Raw genomic sequence first — 17,429 nt, 5'->3', positions numbered from 1 at the left:
GCGAGTGCGCCTGCGCGCCTCTTCCCTGCCCCACCCTCCGCGCAGCTGGGAAGCCCGGAGATCCCAGCGAGTGATCCCGTGATCCCAACCACAGTAGGCGGGGCCAAGGGCAGAGCCTGAGCCTCCCAGCTACCTGCTGGTATTACCCATCCGCAGACCAGCAGACCTGTCAACACAGGCCTCAGTAGACAGCAGCTGCGAGAATCTTTGGAGGTGTTGTGAAGGTTTTGAGATTCAAATATTGTCCTCAACTAGCAATTTCCTGCCTCTCTCTGCCTTTGCTCTTGCTACGCACTTCCCCCATCTCTGTATGAATGTAACACTTTTCCTTACAGCCCTGCCCCAACACTGTTCTTCAATGAGGCCTTTTGAGAACCGCCTTCCTCCATCTGTAAGGATCCTCTTTCGTATTCTTTTGTTCAGTATTTAGTAAGCAACACAAATATGTACACCAGATACTGTTGGTAGTCCTGGAGTTCTAAGTCCTGCCATTGTAGAGCTTAAAACAACAAATAAATAAACATGCAGAATGTTGGTGGGCATACCTGGTTTGGAAAAAATAAAAGTGGGGCTAAAGGGTGCTTGTTGTTTTCTATGCAGTGGCCAGGCAGGGCCTCACTAGGAAAATGATATTTAAACAAAAGCTTACAGGAAAGGAGCAAGCCCCATTGTTGTCACAGGAAGGATAGTCCAAGCAGAGGGAGCAGCAATTGGGGGGAACATGCTTGCCAGTGTTAGATGGCATAGAAGCAGTAGTGGATGGCCTGGGAAAAGCAGCTGGACAGAGTGCAAAGGAGATTTGAGGAATGTGTGTCTTATGCCCTGTAGCAAAAATCATTCACTGTCCACATTGGCTGAAAATCAGGACAGACAGTGAGCCTCTCTCTACCACACTCAGAGCTTCTGGAAAAGTGGGCCCTCCATCTTTAGCTTACCTCCAATCCTCCAGTAAGATAACTTAGCTCAATGCTAAGTAAACCAGACACTTCTCCTGAATATATGAATGCAGAAGCATTAGTTTTGTTATTGGGGGGCTCCTATAGCCCAGGCACCATGGTAAACTAAAAGCAATAGTTTTTCTCCTTATAGCAACACCATGAGCTAGATGCTAGTAACATTCCCATTTTTATGGATCTAGAAATTAAAACTCAGGCTAAATCACTTGATCAAGGACACACAGCCAGGAAATGGAGGACAAGGTGGCTCTCCATTGAGAGGCATATCTCCTCAGAAGGTAGCCAGGGCATGGCCATCACACATGCCTTGCTGCTATTGCTAATGCACCTGCTTTGCTGTTTCAGGCACAAGAACTGATAGCTTTTCACACTGCAGCCTTGCAGGTTTCTCCTTGGGAAGGGCCAGTTTATGTCTGCAGTCCTCAAGCCAAAGAATAAGAAGATCTTCAGGTTGGGTCAGCTCTAGCCAAGGGCCTAAACTGCCAGGCCTTAGACACTTCAGCTATACCTCATCATCCTAACACTTTTCCTTCACTGATGACAGTTCAGGGTCCCTCCTAAAACAACATACCTAATGATTCAGGAAACACTGTGACAAAAAGAACTCCAATAGATCTTTAGAAAGTTTGCTTTCTTACCTTTTTTTTCTTTCTTCATCGTCTGTAATACCTTCTTACTAGCAATAGGCACTTGCTTTGAGCCTACAAGCTAAGGGTCTTATTGTATCATTCTTGCCCTTATTGAACAGTCATTTAAAAAACTAATAATTCTATAAACCCCAGGATGCTCAAAGAAGGGAATGAGGCAAAAAGGTAAACACAGTTCCTGCTTCGAAAAATACGTTCAGTTCTTTTTGTGGACTCATTTCTAGTTGGCAAATAAGTTTCCTGAATATCACCCATCCACATATGGGGTACATTAAAGATGTCTCTTTTCCCTCAGTCTTTTTTCCGATTATGGCCATGGCTCAAATGAGGACAGATCTATAACTAAGACTGAACTTGCAGGGCAATGAGAGGGTTTGAGGGTTAAAATGCAAAAATAGATGGTGATAATCGTGCAGTAGAAATGAAAACCAAAGCTGAAGAGAGTCACATAGTTCAGTTTAAGAAACACAAAATGTCCCAGCTTGGCTATCGACACCCTAGCCTTGAATATTTCCCACTATTGAAAGGGCAATGCTGATATGTTTACAAAGTACTTAAATATTCATTCCAACAGACTGGGATATGAAACATCCCCACCCAAATATCAGCAGTATTCACACAGTAACTTCCTTTCATTGAATATTTTTAAGTGTGAAATTCACAAAAACTAAAATATTTAGCTGAAAATATCATAAACTCAACCTCTATTTTCATATTTAATGCCTCAAGATTGGCACTCCTTCATACCTCAGTTCTCACATGAGATTTACTAGGAATATTCAAAGCAAACAATCTCAATCTTTCTATAAAAATGTATATAAATAATATCAAACAAATTTCTAAAATATTAAATAATTAATGATCAGTTCCTTTTCAGTACAAATCAATGTGCCAAAATATGCATGCACTTACTACCTCTTGTGAGTTGAGTTTATCAGAAAGCTGACTCTGAAAGAGTTAAGCATGCAGGATGTTGTTATGGAATGCCTTTGGAAAGAACACCTGTGGAAGGAAAAGAAGGGAAGCAAGATTAGCAGAGGAATCAGTCAAACTGTAATATGGGCCATGGCTACTCCATGGGACAATCTAATGATTGAATAGCCCTTCAGAGTTGTCCTGAGTTAGGCTGAGACGGCCAAACATTTATAAACCACCTTGATAAGTCATTGCATATGAATACTCCAGAAAAGGTCTGATCTTAGGCAAGGTGGCTTTCTGGAACTGAGGCAAGTCCTGAAGAGAGGAAAAGCAGAAGGCTGTCTTCCCAGGATTCCCAGCAACTGAGGCAAAAAAAGTCTACATTGAAAGAGGGGTCAAGGTGGCAAAGCTCTATGTTCAACACTTCTCTTCCTCCATTTAAAATAATCATGAAGAAGCTAGGGACAGTGGCACACACCTGTAATCTCAGCAACTTGGGAGGCTGAAGCAGAAGGGTCACAAGGCCAGCCTCAGCAACTTAGCATAACGTTGTCTCAAAATAAAAAATAAAAAAGGCGAGGTATGTAGCTCAGTGGAAAAGCACCCCTGGATTCAATCCCCAGTACCAAGAAAATAAAAAATAAAAATAAAAAGGAACAAAAATAACATAAATTGACAGAAAGAAAGGGAGAAGGTGCTCAAAATTATGAATTATTGGGGAAATGCAAATCAAAAACACAATGATAACACCAAAAATCAAATAACTCAGGGCTGGGGATATAGCTCAGTCAGTAGAGTGCTTGCCTCACATACATAAGGCCTTGGGTTCAATCCCCAATACCACAAAAAAAATCAAATAACTCAATCAATAAATAGGCAAATGAACTAAACACATTTCTCAAAAGGAGAAATTCAAATGACCAACAATTATAAGTAAAATGTTCAACATCTTCAGCAAACAGGGGAATGCAAGTCAAACCAACCCTAAGATTTCATCTCAGTTCAATTATAATGGCAAGTATAAATATATTATAAATATAATATAATAAATACTGGTGAGGATGTGGTAAAAAAGGAATACTTTTTTCCTGTTGGTGGTATTATAAATTAATACAACCACTATGGAAATCTATATGGAGCTTCCTCAAAAGACTAGAAAAAGAAAGATTATATGACCCAGCTTAATCCCTCCTAGGTATTTATCTGGAAGAATTAAAATCGGCATACTACAGTGATATATGCATATCCCATAACAGCACAATTCACAATAGCCAAATAATGGTACCAGCCTAAGTGTCCATCAACAAATTAATGGATAAAGAAAATGTGGTTTGTATACACAATGAGTTTTATTCAACCATTAAAATAATGCAAGTATGTCATTTGTCGGAAAATGGATAGAACTGGAGAACATTATACTAAGTGAAATAAGCCAGATCAGAAAGAAAATGGTCAAGTGTTTTCTCTCATATATGGAAACTAGAAAGAAAAAAGTTTTTTTAAAGTGGGGGGTCACATGAAAATAGAAGGAAGACCAGTGGAGTAGAGGAAGGGGGTGAGGAAAAACAAAGAGAGAAAGGAAAGGGGGAAGTAGTGGGGAAAGTTGATCAAATAATGTTATGTGCATGTACAAATATGCCAAATCCAACTATTATGAAAAATTAGAATGCACAAAAAATGTTTTTAAAAAGCACAATGAGCTAGGTGTGTTGGCACATGCCTATAATCCCAGCAATTTGCGAGGTTGAGGCAGGAGGATTAAAAGTTCAAGGCCAGTCTGAGCAACTTAGCAAGACCCAGTCTCAAAACAAAATTTTTAAAAAGAGCAGGGGATGTAGCTCAGTGCTTACCTAGTATGTGTGAGGCCATAGGTCCAATCCCAGTACCAAAAAAGAAAGAGAGAAAGAGAGGGGGGAGGGGGAGGGAGGAAGGAAGGAAGGAAAGAAAGGAAGAAAGAACCCACATGAGATAGTATTTTACAGCCACTATGAAAGCTAAAAAAAAGGTTGAAAATGACAAGTATTGATGAGGATATGGAGAAATTGGAAGCTTTGCATTTAAATCATTTAAAATTATTCAGCTGCTGTAAGAAAGTTTTGAAGTCCATCAAAAAGTTAAACATAGAATTACCATACCCATCAGCTCTACTCTTAGTTATATATACCCAAAAGAATTTAAAACTCTCAAAAAATATACATCTATTTTCATAGCAGCACTATTCATAAGAGCCAAAAGGCAGAAAAATCCATATGTCCATCAATGGATGAACAATCTCATCAGAACATACAATGGAATATTATTCATTCATAAAAATGAATTAAGTTTGAATACATGCTACAATATGCATGAATCTTTAAAATCAGCATACCAGAAGCCAGGCACAAGTTTGTATGAAAGAAGCCAGACACAAATGTCATGTATTGTATGATTACATTTATATAAAATATTCATAATAGATAAATATACAGAGACAGAATGAAGTTTGATGTTTTCTGGGGTCTGGAAGAGAGGGGATAGGGAAAAATTGTCTAATAGAAATAGGATTTGCTTTGGAGGATTATGAAAGTATTTTAGAACTAGATTAGTGGTAGTGTTGCACAATATTATGAATATAGTGTCAATGAGTTGTACACTTTAAATGGTTAATATTATGTTATATTATGGGCATTATGTTATATAAGTATCACTGAAATAATTTTAGAAAAAAAATATATAATGCAACTTCGATGGGCTAAAAATTCTAGAATTCTAATAAAATTTCTAGAACCTGCCATAGTAAAGACTGATAAAACCACATCTTAGAATACCTAGAAAGGAAACTTGAGCTAAGGAGGGAACAAACTTAGCATAAACAATCTTCCAACTCAGAGACAGAAGGAATCATAGAGGTCAGGAATGAGAAATGGAACTTAAACCAGAGAGATTATTGAAGGTTTCCATATGGAAGTTAATCATCCCCAGAAAGTCCCACAACCAGTATTCAAAGCAAGAAATTAAAGAGAAAGGTTCTTCTCTACAGAAATTCAATAAATTGTCTAGGGAGGGCTAGGAAAGTTGGAATGGGTGTTGGAACCATCAAACAAACAAAAACACCTACCTTTCTTCAGATTATGACATTCCTGAAGGCCCCAATAAAACTATCAGTACACTATCTTAAAACAAAGCCTTCCAATCCACAAATCTCATCCATGTACACATAGCTGCCAATCAGCCTCATTCCTAAATGCAATCAGACAACAAAGAGCACACATTTGAGGATGATCTACAAGATGACATAAAAATATCAAGAAAATTAATTATCAGAGCTGAACATAGAGAAACAATTAATGTGTAAGAAAAGAACAATGTAAAATGAACAAAAATAGCTTTTAATATGCTCAGAGAGTTCTAATATTGAATCTACAAAATTCAATTTTCAGTTTTCTGTAAAAACAAACAGAAAACATGAAAAATCACATAGAAATGAAAACTACAATAGCAAAATTAAATAGTCAATAACATAATTGTTAAAGCAAGCTGAGGGGAACTTTAAAATGTACAGCCAAGATATAAGAAAGGACAACCTCAAGTGCTGGCAAAAAATGTTAAGTGAGTCCAGCTGTCATACATTGCTTGTAGGAATATAAGTTCAGTACAACTATTTTGGGACATGTTGTGTCAATACCTACTAAATCCAAAGCTAAACATATGACTACCCTATGACCCAGCAATGCTATTCCAGTGTTGATACCCAACAGTTGTTGAGTAATTAGGACCACCAAAAGAGATGCACAAAAATATTCATAGTTGGAGTATTCATAATAGCCCCAAACAAGAAGCAACTCAAAAACATCCTTCAATAGTATCCAATCGTCTAGATAAGCAAACTGTAATATAGTCACAAAATAGAATTCAAAGTAGAAATAAAAAGAAACTACTGATACATGTACAATATTGCTGATTCCAAAAATATAGTGTTGACCAAAATAAGTCATAAATTAAAAAAAAACATAGTGTACATAGCGTATAATTACATTTATGTGAATTTCTAGAACAGAAGAACTAATCTCTAGTGATATAGGCCAGAACATCTTTGTGGAAGATCATTTTGTGAAAGGTACTGACCAAGAAGAGGGGCATGAGGAAGTTATAAAGAATGTTGGAAATACTCTAATACTTGATATGAGTAGCAGTTTCATGAGTGGGCTCATAGGCAGAAATTAAGCTCTAATAACCATGATAAATTATCCCTCAAAGTAGGTAAAGCTAAATATAGGAAATATGAAACAAAATATATTAATTAGGAAGACCAACATTTTACTAAGTTATAAAAATGGAACAGAGAAGAAATTATTAAAGATATATTAGAAAATAACTTTAGAGCTAAAGTAAAACTTGAGTTCATTTTTATTTTTGGTACCAGGTGTTGAACCCACGAGCATTTACTCACTAAGTCACATCCACAGTCCTTTTTATTTATTTTGAGATAGGGTCTTGCTAAATTGCTTAGGGCCTCACAACATTGCTCAGGGTACTCTTGAACTTGTGCTTCTCCTGCCTCATCCCCCTGAGTTGCTGAGATTATAGGGGTGTGCCACTGCAAAACTTGAGTTCAGAGTGTTATGGCTTACTGGGTGCCCAGCCCAACGATTGAAACATACCCAAGCACGTTCACAGCTTTTTGAAAGTTCAGAACACCAAAGATAAAAAAGATCCTAAAGCTTCCAGAAATTAAAATGACTGTATCAAATTTTAAACATAGCCAAATTATCAAATAAGGACAACATTTGTTATGGTTTGGATGTGATGTGTAGCCCAAAAATCTCATTTTTGAGATTATCTCCTATTCTACACTAAGAAGATGTGGAGAAGAAATGATTGGGTTATGAGAACCTTAACCCAATCAGTTAATAGGTCCGTGATGGGATTAACAGAGTGGTGACTGAAGGCAGATAGTGGTGGCTTGAGGAAGTGAGTCATTGGGAGTATGCCTTTCGAGTATATATTTGGTATCTAACAAGTAGAGTCTCTCTGTCTCTCTGCTTTCTGATCATCATGTGAGCTGCTTCCCTCCCCAACACTCTTCCGCCATGATATTCTGCCTCACCTCCAGCCCTGAGGAATGAGCCAGCTGTCTATGGACTGATACCTCTGAAACCATGAGCCCTCAAATACTCTTTCTTCCTCTACTATTGTTCTGTCAGGTCTTTTAGTCACAGAAGCAAAAAGGCTGACCAAATGAACAATAAAATAAAGTCTTTTATTATTAGAATAGAGACTTTCAGATATGAAATAATTAAAAAACTTATCTCCTACTCTATTATGTCTTACCACAGAGAGAAAAATGTATTCCAAAAAGCCCAAAGAAGAATGGAAATATATACCAACATCACCACTACCACCACAAACAATCAAATGAAAAACACATAGCCAAACATTTTTCCAACATGACAACTGTGTAACAAGTCTAGAGAATAAGGAGTCCAGATTTAAACAAAAAGTCAGAGATTCTGAGAGGAAAATCTCTAGGAAATAAGATAATTTCACTTAAGAGACAGTATAGGGCCTGGAGTTGTAGGTCAGTGGTAGAACACTTGCCTAACACATGTGAGGCACTGGTTTTCATCCTCAACACCACATAAAAATAAATGAATAAAATAATGGTATTGTGTCCAACTACATCTAAAAAAATAAAAAGTATAGATGAAATATTTGAAGTAATCAAGTATATGCTAAACATAGAGAATACCTACAACAAAACCTTAAAACAAACAAAAGTCCCTAAATGTCTCAATCCAGATATTATTAAACTAGTTCAAACAGGAACAGAGATCCAATGAACTTCAATAAAAAAATGGGGGTGGATTCCAAGAAATAAATAGAATAAGAATAAAAGATATTAGGATTATGGTGAAGAAGGTATATGCTCCCTTTTTCCATTGAGTGTTTGAATTATCATTTCTACAATGACTGATGCTATATGGCTGACTGATGAATAAGCAATGAAAATTTATATGGCACTATAAAATTTATATTTCACTATAAAAAAGTGCAATCAGAAACTCTAGGAACAAGATGTGGAGGAAAAAAATAAAAACTTTTACACTGTTGGTGGGATTGTAAATTAGTGCAACCAATGTGAAAATCAGCATGGAGGTTCCTCAAAAGACTAGGCATAGAGCCACCATACAATCAAGCTATACCACTTCTGGGTATTTATCCTGAAAAATTAAAGTCATCATACTACCGTGATACATGCATACCCATGTTTATAGCAGCACAATTCCCAATAGCCAAATTATGGAACCAGCCTAGGTGCCCATCAATGGATGAATATATCTCACCTACTGCCTGTGTGAGGAGGGTATAAGTAACCCTCAGAGGTGTGGGCCAACTGGAAATAAAAATCTTAAAAAGTAGTATTGAGAAATAAACACAAAGGACAAGAAATATATTGAAAGTGAGGACTTAAGAGGTGGAAGAGACTTGATGGGTCTGATCCTAACAAAGAGAAAAAGCCCACAAATACTTTGTTTACAGTGAAACACACCAAAAGAATTTATTGTGAGGAGTTCTTCAAAGTAAACAAGAAGCAAGAGGCTATGGGGAACTTGGCCTGTTTGGGGACTGATCACTTGCACAGTAATTCTTCCTCCTCCAGGCAGCTGGTGCCACAAGACTAGTAGGATGCACTGACATCTCTTTCCACCTCCAGGGAGTTGAATTTGAACCTAGGGCTGTCTAAGCCAATAAATTCCCCGGTATCACAGAATTCTTTTTGAGCAGGATGTTTACCAATTCAACAAAGTGATCTCAGATCAGTATGATAACACTGAGAGTTCTCCGAGGGGTCACCTCTGCTTAGAGATGGCTCAGACACATCCACAGTTCATTCATGGCTTCCAACAAATGTATAAAGAAAATGTGATATATCTATATAAAATATTCATACACACACAGTGGAGTTTTATTCAGCCATAAAGAAAAATAAAATTATGGCATTTGTAGAAAAAATGTATGTCACTAGAGACCAACATGTCAAGCAAAATAAGTCAAACTAAGAAGGTTTAGGATTGTATGTTTTTTCTCATATGCAGAATATAGAGAGGAAAAAGGAAAAGAAAGGTGGGGTGCAGGGATCTCATGAAAATCAAAGGGAGATCAGTAGAGGAAAGGGATCAAGGGGTTGGAGGGGGAGATGTGGGGGAAGTGCTGGTGAGTAATATTAGCTAAATTACATTATCATATTTTGTGCATGTAAAAATATATATCAACAAATCCCATCATTATGTACAACTATAATGCACCAATTAAAATGTAGAATATTTTTTAAAAAGCAAAAAGAAATGAAGTCATGAAAAAAAAAGACAGTCATGGTTTGATATAAAACAAACTAGAGGGTGGTGAAATTCGGGGCAAAATGTAAAGGATAAAAAAAGGACACTCAAACATTCTATTTTGAGCAGCATTAGGTTCATGATACTGTAACTACAGAAATAGAAATGGAATCCCAGTCCTACATTGTACTATAATGAATACTATCCCCATAGTCATAATACTGCAAACATAGCTTAACTTTCAACTTTAAAAATCAATCTGTAACAAAGCCTGGAAGACTTAATTATAGTTAAAGAACAATGGACAATTGGAAAGTATAAATACAGCTATGACAAATACAGCTATGATGGTGCTGTGCAATGCTCAGATCTCCCTTCAATATAAAAAATCTTTATTTCCCTAGCATTTTGAAAGTATTAGCTGCTGTTAGTCCTCCTTGGGAAAATTACTTTAGATAAAGACAGTCACATTGACCTACATCATGTCTGTTCTCTGGAATCCCACAGCCAATGATTCAACTTAATGTTAAAATAAAGATCCATCCCCTTACCCTAACTTGGGACATCTCTAAAAGGCCATCCAGCTTCAGAACTCCCTGTAGAGTTGACTAAGGCCTTTTTGAGACTGTATCATAGAGTACTCCGTCCATTTGCCTATTCTTCATCTCTTTTCACCCCACCTCTCTCCTTCCCTTCCCTCCCTTCCTTCCCCTCCTTTCCCTTTCATCTCTTTCCACAGGTGTTGATCCTAGGAGCACACCTAAGTAACTTCCTGCAAATTAATATCCACCTTAGAATGTGCTTCCCTGGGAGCCCAACCTGAAACAACAGTGAACAAAGTTTGGAGGAGATAGAGGGAAGAGAAGTAGAGGGAAGAATAGGCACAGTAATACCCTCATTACAAATTAAAAATCAATAGATGTTGTCCCCAGTTTGTGCAAGGAGAAACTGAGGTTTAGGGATATTATTTAAAGACACAAAAGTAACCAGTAGAAAACTTCAAAATGGTGCTATAACTATATAGTGAAAGAAAGGGAAAATGGTAGGAGGAGATAAAACAAAATTTGCCACTCTTTGAAAAGTGATAGATCTCAGTGGTGAGCACATGGAGTTTCTAATACTACTTTCTGTACTCTTCTATAGATTTGATCAATTTTTATAGTCCAAGATTAAAATACACACATTTAAAAAGGAAGGGATAAGGGAACTTTGTAAGCTCATTATTATAGCAGGAAGTCTGTAATTAAAGTTGAAAAGATTATAATGTTGATATAGATATAAGTACAGTATTAAGAAACAAACTACCAGAACTAAAACTAAAAACACTGAAAATGAAAATAGAGGTATAGAGGTGTAATGCAGAGGACCTTTGCTTTGCATTATATGCCTTTTGTTTTCTTTGAGTTCCTTTTGATTATTTGTTGAACAATGTCCCCCAAAAGATATGTTGAAGTCCTAACCTACGTCACCTCAGAATATGTACTTACTTGGAAATAGTGTCTTTAACTGATTCATCCAGTTACAAGGAGGTCATGAGGGTAGACCCTAGTCCAACATGACAGGTATCCTTACGAAAAGGGGAAATTTTCACACAGACAGACACAAAGAGGGAAGGCATTCATGTGAAGATGGAGGACTAAAGTGATACATCCATAAGCCAAGGAGTGTCACATATTGCCAGAATATCATAAGAAGCTAGGAAGAGGCAAGAAAAGATTCTTCCTTCTGCAGGTTTCAGACAGTCAGTGGTCCTGCTGACATCTTGATTTCAGATTTTTAGCCTCCAGAACTATAAAATATAGTTCTTCCAAGCCATGTAATTCATGATACAGATACTCTGTTACAACAGCCCTAGAAAATGAATGCAACTTTCAAAACAATAAGAAATAGGGATATTGGTGAGCTGTGTAGAAGGTGAGCTGAGACAGAAGATTATATGCACCAATTGGCACAACTATTTTTTTATAGTCTGGTATTATCTTGAGGTTTGCTGGGCCATGGCAGCAGAAGGACAAGAGGGAAATCAAGTTAAGTAGGCCAGTAAAAGAGCAGTCTGGGAGACTGGTCATGGTTAATAAAACTGGTTGACTGGAGACAAAGAAAGACGGAGGAAGTGGAGGAGCAAGTAGAGAGGGAGTAAAGTTTATTTTAGTCAGACAGTGGGATACTGAAGTTTAAGACCTTTAAGAACCACCAGATCTTGGTGGAAAGGTCTAAGATATCACCTTCAAGGTGGCAAAGAAGAGAGTTTGTTAGAGGTGATAGTTGAAGAAATCAGCAGGCTGTGTGTGGCATACACTGCTTATATAGACAGTGAAGTCACTTAGGATGGTGGCAGGACTCAAGATGCCAAATAAGTCTGATCCAGGTGCCTGAGTCCTCAATGCATAAGGGGGAGGGACCAAACAATGTTGTGTAACAAATTACTACAATCTTAGTGACTGCAAACAATACTTGTTTATCACTTTCTAGTTGCTGCAAGTTAGAAGTCTAGGCACAGCTTAGCTGGGTCTTCTGCTCAGGGTCTCACAAACTGTAATGAAGGGACATGCTCTCCCTCAAGGCTCACAGTCATCTAAGCTTATTCATGGTGTTGACAGAATACAATTTCTTGTGGTTATAAAACTGAGGCTGCCAATTTGTTGCTGGCTATCATCTAATGGATGCTCTCAGTTCCATAATCTGCTCCCCAGTCCTTGTCAGATGGCCTCTCATAGGTGCTTTCACAATACAGTAGTTTATATTCCCAAAGCCAGCAGTGGGATCTAACCTAAGGGAAGACCTGGCATTTTTTGTTATTTTTTTTTTAAATAACTGGTGATTGAATTCAATGCCTCACGAATGCTAGGCAAGCTATCGACCACTAAACTACATCTCTAGCCCCTGTTCTTCAGTTTAAAGGCTCATCTGGTTATGCAAGATCTCTGCAGAATGATCTCCCTTTTAATGAACTCAAAGTCAAACAATTAGTGACCTTAAAATTATCTGTAAAATCCCTTCACATTTGCCATACTCTACTTTTTATAAGCAAGTAGTACATTCTACCAAAACTCATGGAAGGGGATTATGAAAGGACAAATACATAAGGGGAACAAAAAACTTGGAGCCTTCTAGAATTTCACCTAACACAAATGAGCTTGAGTGTCAGTTTTACCAGTTAATAGAAAACTTAGTCAATACCAATGTTTTCCCAGTTACTCCAGGATTTTCTTACTGATTTCCAAATATTGTGATCAAACAATTCATGATTTTTGTCTCCTTTGCCCCAGACTACCACATACACTCTGTGAGGCTCTTAAATTCTGTCTCAGGGTCTGTAGGGAGACAGAATATCTGGTCAATTCATTGGCAACCTGTCCATAACAGAGTCCACTCCAAATTACAAACCCATATAGCACTCAGTTGCCTCCCCACGCTGCTTCAACATCACAGGAAGTTCGGCAGGGGGGCGGGGGCTTCCCTCTGTAGCTAAACTATGCTAACCTGGTGTGAGGGGAGTTCTAAGACTCCACATTTTTGAAGTAACATGGAACCACAAGTCTCCTTGCCCTTCAACTTCAACGTCACTCCACTTTTGGGGTAGGGGAGAGGGGTAAAACATATCAGTAAATTAGCAAATATTCCCTGATTCTCAGGACAATTCAAGACTGTTTCTCATTCTTGCTTCCAAGATCCATGCATGGGCACTCCTTGAGGGTAGTCTCTGACTCTTCCATTCACTTCTGTGCTGAGAGCCATTGCCAAGTAGGAATGACGCATGGCAATTTCTTTGTCAGCCTACCCAATGTTGCTTAGAGGAAGGACTCTCCATATTGGACCCAGGTCATTTGCAGTGACATTGCATGTAAGGTGACCTTGCTCAAGGACCAGGGCGGATCCAGGTTTAGGGTGTATCCTGCTGGGATTAGGGAGTATCCCACTCCTTGGGTTTAGGGCGGTTCCAGGTTTAAGGTGTACCCTGCTGGGAATAGGGCCCTGCTGCCTTGAGTTCCCGTTGAGTTCTCGCGGGATTCAGAGATTTTGGGGATTTTGCCCAGAACGTGGATTTGGCCCAGAATGTGGATTTCCCCAGAACGTGTAAAGTGCCGGTGACAGTTCGAGAATAAAGAGTTGCTGTTTGAATCTACAAGGTGTGTGGTGGCTCGTGATTGTGTGCCCAGCCAGACTGCGGCACTTCTGATCCCCAAGGCTAGCACTACCTGTTGGGTTTTGGGTTTTTGTTGTTGTTGTTGTTGTTGTTGTTAGTTTGTGTTTGGTACTTCGAAATGAACCCAGGGCCTTGTACATGCTAGACAAGGGCTCTACCCCTCAACTATGACCCCAGTGCTTTTGAAATTTTATTTTGTGAAAGGGTCTCACTAAGGTGCTGAGGCTGGCTTTGAACTTGTGATCCTCCTTCCTCAGCCTCCTGAGTAGCTAGGATTACAGGTGTGTGCTACCATGCCTGGCCCCATCTGTTGGATTTCAAGGACTCATTGAAACGAGAGGCATTATAAGAATTACCTGAATGAGGAAAGAGAATGTGTCCCAGGCTGTACTCAGCCTATGAGGACCTGTCAGTGACAACCCTCTCACCCTACAGCATGGTGGGCACAGCCCTGGGTTTTGTGGGTGTGTGAAAAGGTGTCCTCAAGAGGAGTCTAATGTTGACTGCAACTGCCACCAAATATACTGAGTACACAGGGCATTGTTCTCAGGAGCACCTGTCTCTAGGTGCAAGGCACACCACTGGGATTCTATTCTCAAGCTGTCTGAAGAGTAAGGATGATTGGGGGTAGGCCTGGGCCACCCTGAGTTTTGAAGCAGCAGTAGCAGCCCCAAGCTCCATGGGGCTCAAGAGAAGGGAAAGTGAAATACATTATAACCAGAATCTAATTCTGCTTTATTTCCCTAGAAGTAGTAATGAAGCCCCACGGGACATGAGAGGGCAGTTGAGGGGCTGGGTATCATGGCCGCCTTGATATTTACTGAGTTCTTACCCCAAGTCACATGTTGCATCAAGTACTTTATAAGACAGTTTTCTCCTTATAGGAGAGGCCATTCTGAGCCCTGTTTGCCTCTAGAGTCTTACACCACCATCTGACCAACTCTTCCCTCCTTTTCCCTTCCCTTTTCCCCCTTTAGTTCTTCCCTCTTCTCTATCCTTTCCTCTCTTCTTTCCAAGCCCAGTCTTTTCCATCATGCCTTTCACTGGTTCAACCAGCTCAGTTCCATTTGGGCAGAGAAGGGCATGGTTTGGAGCAGGCAGCAGAGCCATAAAGTAGAGGATTCCCAAAAGCCTCTACCAGGCATCACCTAAGTTCTGGTGTTGTCTAACACTGCTTGAAAGGCAATTCATGCCTTTAAAACATATTGTAAAGTGAAAATAAGATCAAAATTAAATAATTAAAACAAAAACATCCAATAAGATCTTTGGGAGTGTTGAATTGTCACTGAAATATGAATGGCTCTTTCTCCATTTGCATTGCCTTTGAAAGAGGGGAATACATTTGGTCACTGCCTTTTCTCCTGGTTTGCTCTGTTCCTCTTTGATATAGGGAGGATTTCTGTTTATTTGCCCAGACCATTACAAATTACCTCTGGGAAGGGAAAGGACTGTGGCTTTGGGGGAATAAAAGAGGACTTTCACAGTTGAAGGTGTCCTCACGTGGACATGAGTGAAGGCACAGGATTCTGTTCCCTCAGGCCTGCCCATCATAAACCCAGGATCCCTTCCCATAGTTCATGCCTGCACTCTCAAGCTCTGACAAACAGATATTTCTTACAAAGAGGAGCCTACAGCTGGGATATCAGGACAAAGTCCATACACTCCTACAAGAGAGGCAGAAGTGTCACATTAGAAATAAAAAGCCAGAGGACAGGTGGACTAGGAAACACTGCAAACAGTGCTCCTAGGTCTTGGATGGACAGTCCTCCAAGGCCTCTCCTCTAGGAGTGCTGTCGGACATACTTCAGATGTGGATGGGTGTATCAATAGAACAAACAGCTAGCCAGGAATATGATACATTCCAGGGCGGGGGGAGAGGGGGAACAAGCACAGTGGAGGAATCTGTCAAGGCACAGAGAATATCACAGACCTAGACCTAGGTGGGCCAGCACCCCAAAGAAGCCAGTACTTACTGCCAAGAAAATGTAGCAAGAAGACCAATCTTGCTGAATAGATGAGGAAGATCACCCCTCTTTTCCACAAGATAAGCAAGATACTAATCATTAAGAATTTCAATTCTATCTTTACCAAGACGTGAGTTCCCTATGTCCTATATATTGTCATCAGTTTTTTGTTGTTCTTTTTCTTTTTTTCTTTTTTTTTTTTAAGAAATGTAGCATTTGGGAAACAACAAATATCACCTCTTGTAGAATCAGTGTGACATATTTTTATAACATCATAAAAAATCTACCAATATGACAGAGAATCAAAAAATTCTGCTCCATTTGTGTACAATGAATCGAAAAGCTTTCTATTGCCATGTGTAACTGATTAGAACTAATTAAAAAATAAATTGATTAATAAATTTAGAACTTTTTAAAAAAGGTCTACCAATATAACAAACTTTTCTAATGTCTCTAAGGGACCAATAACAACACTCCAGGGAAGAAATCATACCAGAGGGGATTCTTGCTAAAAAGGCATGCTATTCAAACGTGAAATGAAGTTTTCAAAAGTCGTCAAACCCCACAACTGGGAATACTCTCCATTGAATCTTGGAGTCTTAAGTTTTTCCTTTGTGCCTGAGTAGGAAAAAATCTTTAAATTCTATCCTAGCCCTGACCTTGTAGTCCAGGGTGGAAACCACCATTTTGCCCTAGCTGGTAATTTATTCTCTACCTTTTTGACTGATCAGAGTTAAGTGATCACATGATGGGGCAGTCTTTGAACCATGAGATCTGGAATCAGACTGAATTGATTTCAATCTCAGCTCCACTGCATGACCCTGAAACACTACTAAACTTCTCTGGGCCCCACCAGAAAATGTAAATCCCATAAACAGCCAATCTGGAGACCTATTCTCAGCCTCCAAAAGACAATCAATAAACAAAGGCTTTAGGTAGCAGGTTCTGCCCACCTGCTGGGACTCTAGCCAGTACAATTCCCAAGCCAGTCCTCTCAGCCTGCTCCAGTTCCAGCCCAGCTAGGGCACAGCTGCAATAATCGCTAGCTCTCCTGAGCCCCATGCATTGCTTGTGAATTTCAGAGAGATGCCATCTGGACCAGCAAAATATTTTCAGTTACACAATGAAAGCAGCAACTGGGTGAGCTGATACTGCCAAGATTCTTTTGTCTTCCCTATATATCAAAAATCAGAGACCCCTAAATCATGCAACACCCCAGCATTGTGTAGATGAGCTCAGGCTTTGTGTTTACTGTATTGGGAGACTGCACAGAATGCAGGAGGCTCCCATACTTACAGATTTGTGGTGCTAAAACAGGCCCCAACTTTCAAACCTGTTAGTTTTACCTGAGTAGGTTCTCACTGCTACCCCATTGGCACCAGAAGCCACTATACTTCTTTGGTCAAAATCCATGGATACAATGTGATTCCCCAGGTAGGACATTGCCACAGTCTGGTTGGGCACAATTCACGAGCCACTTG

Source organism: Marmota marmota, unplaced genomic scaffold (genome assembly GCF_001458135.2).
Source record: "Marmota marmota marmota unplaced genomic scaffold, marMar, whole genome shotgun sequence".
Classification (NCBI taxonomy): domain Eukaryota; kingdom Metazoa; phylum Chordata; class Mammalia; order Rodentia; family Sciuridae; genus Marmota; species Marmota marmota.
Note: the sequence above shows the minus strand (reverse complement) of the source record.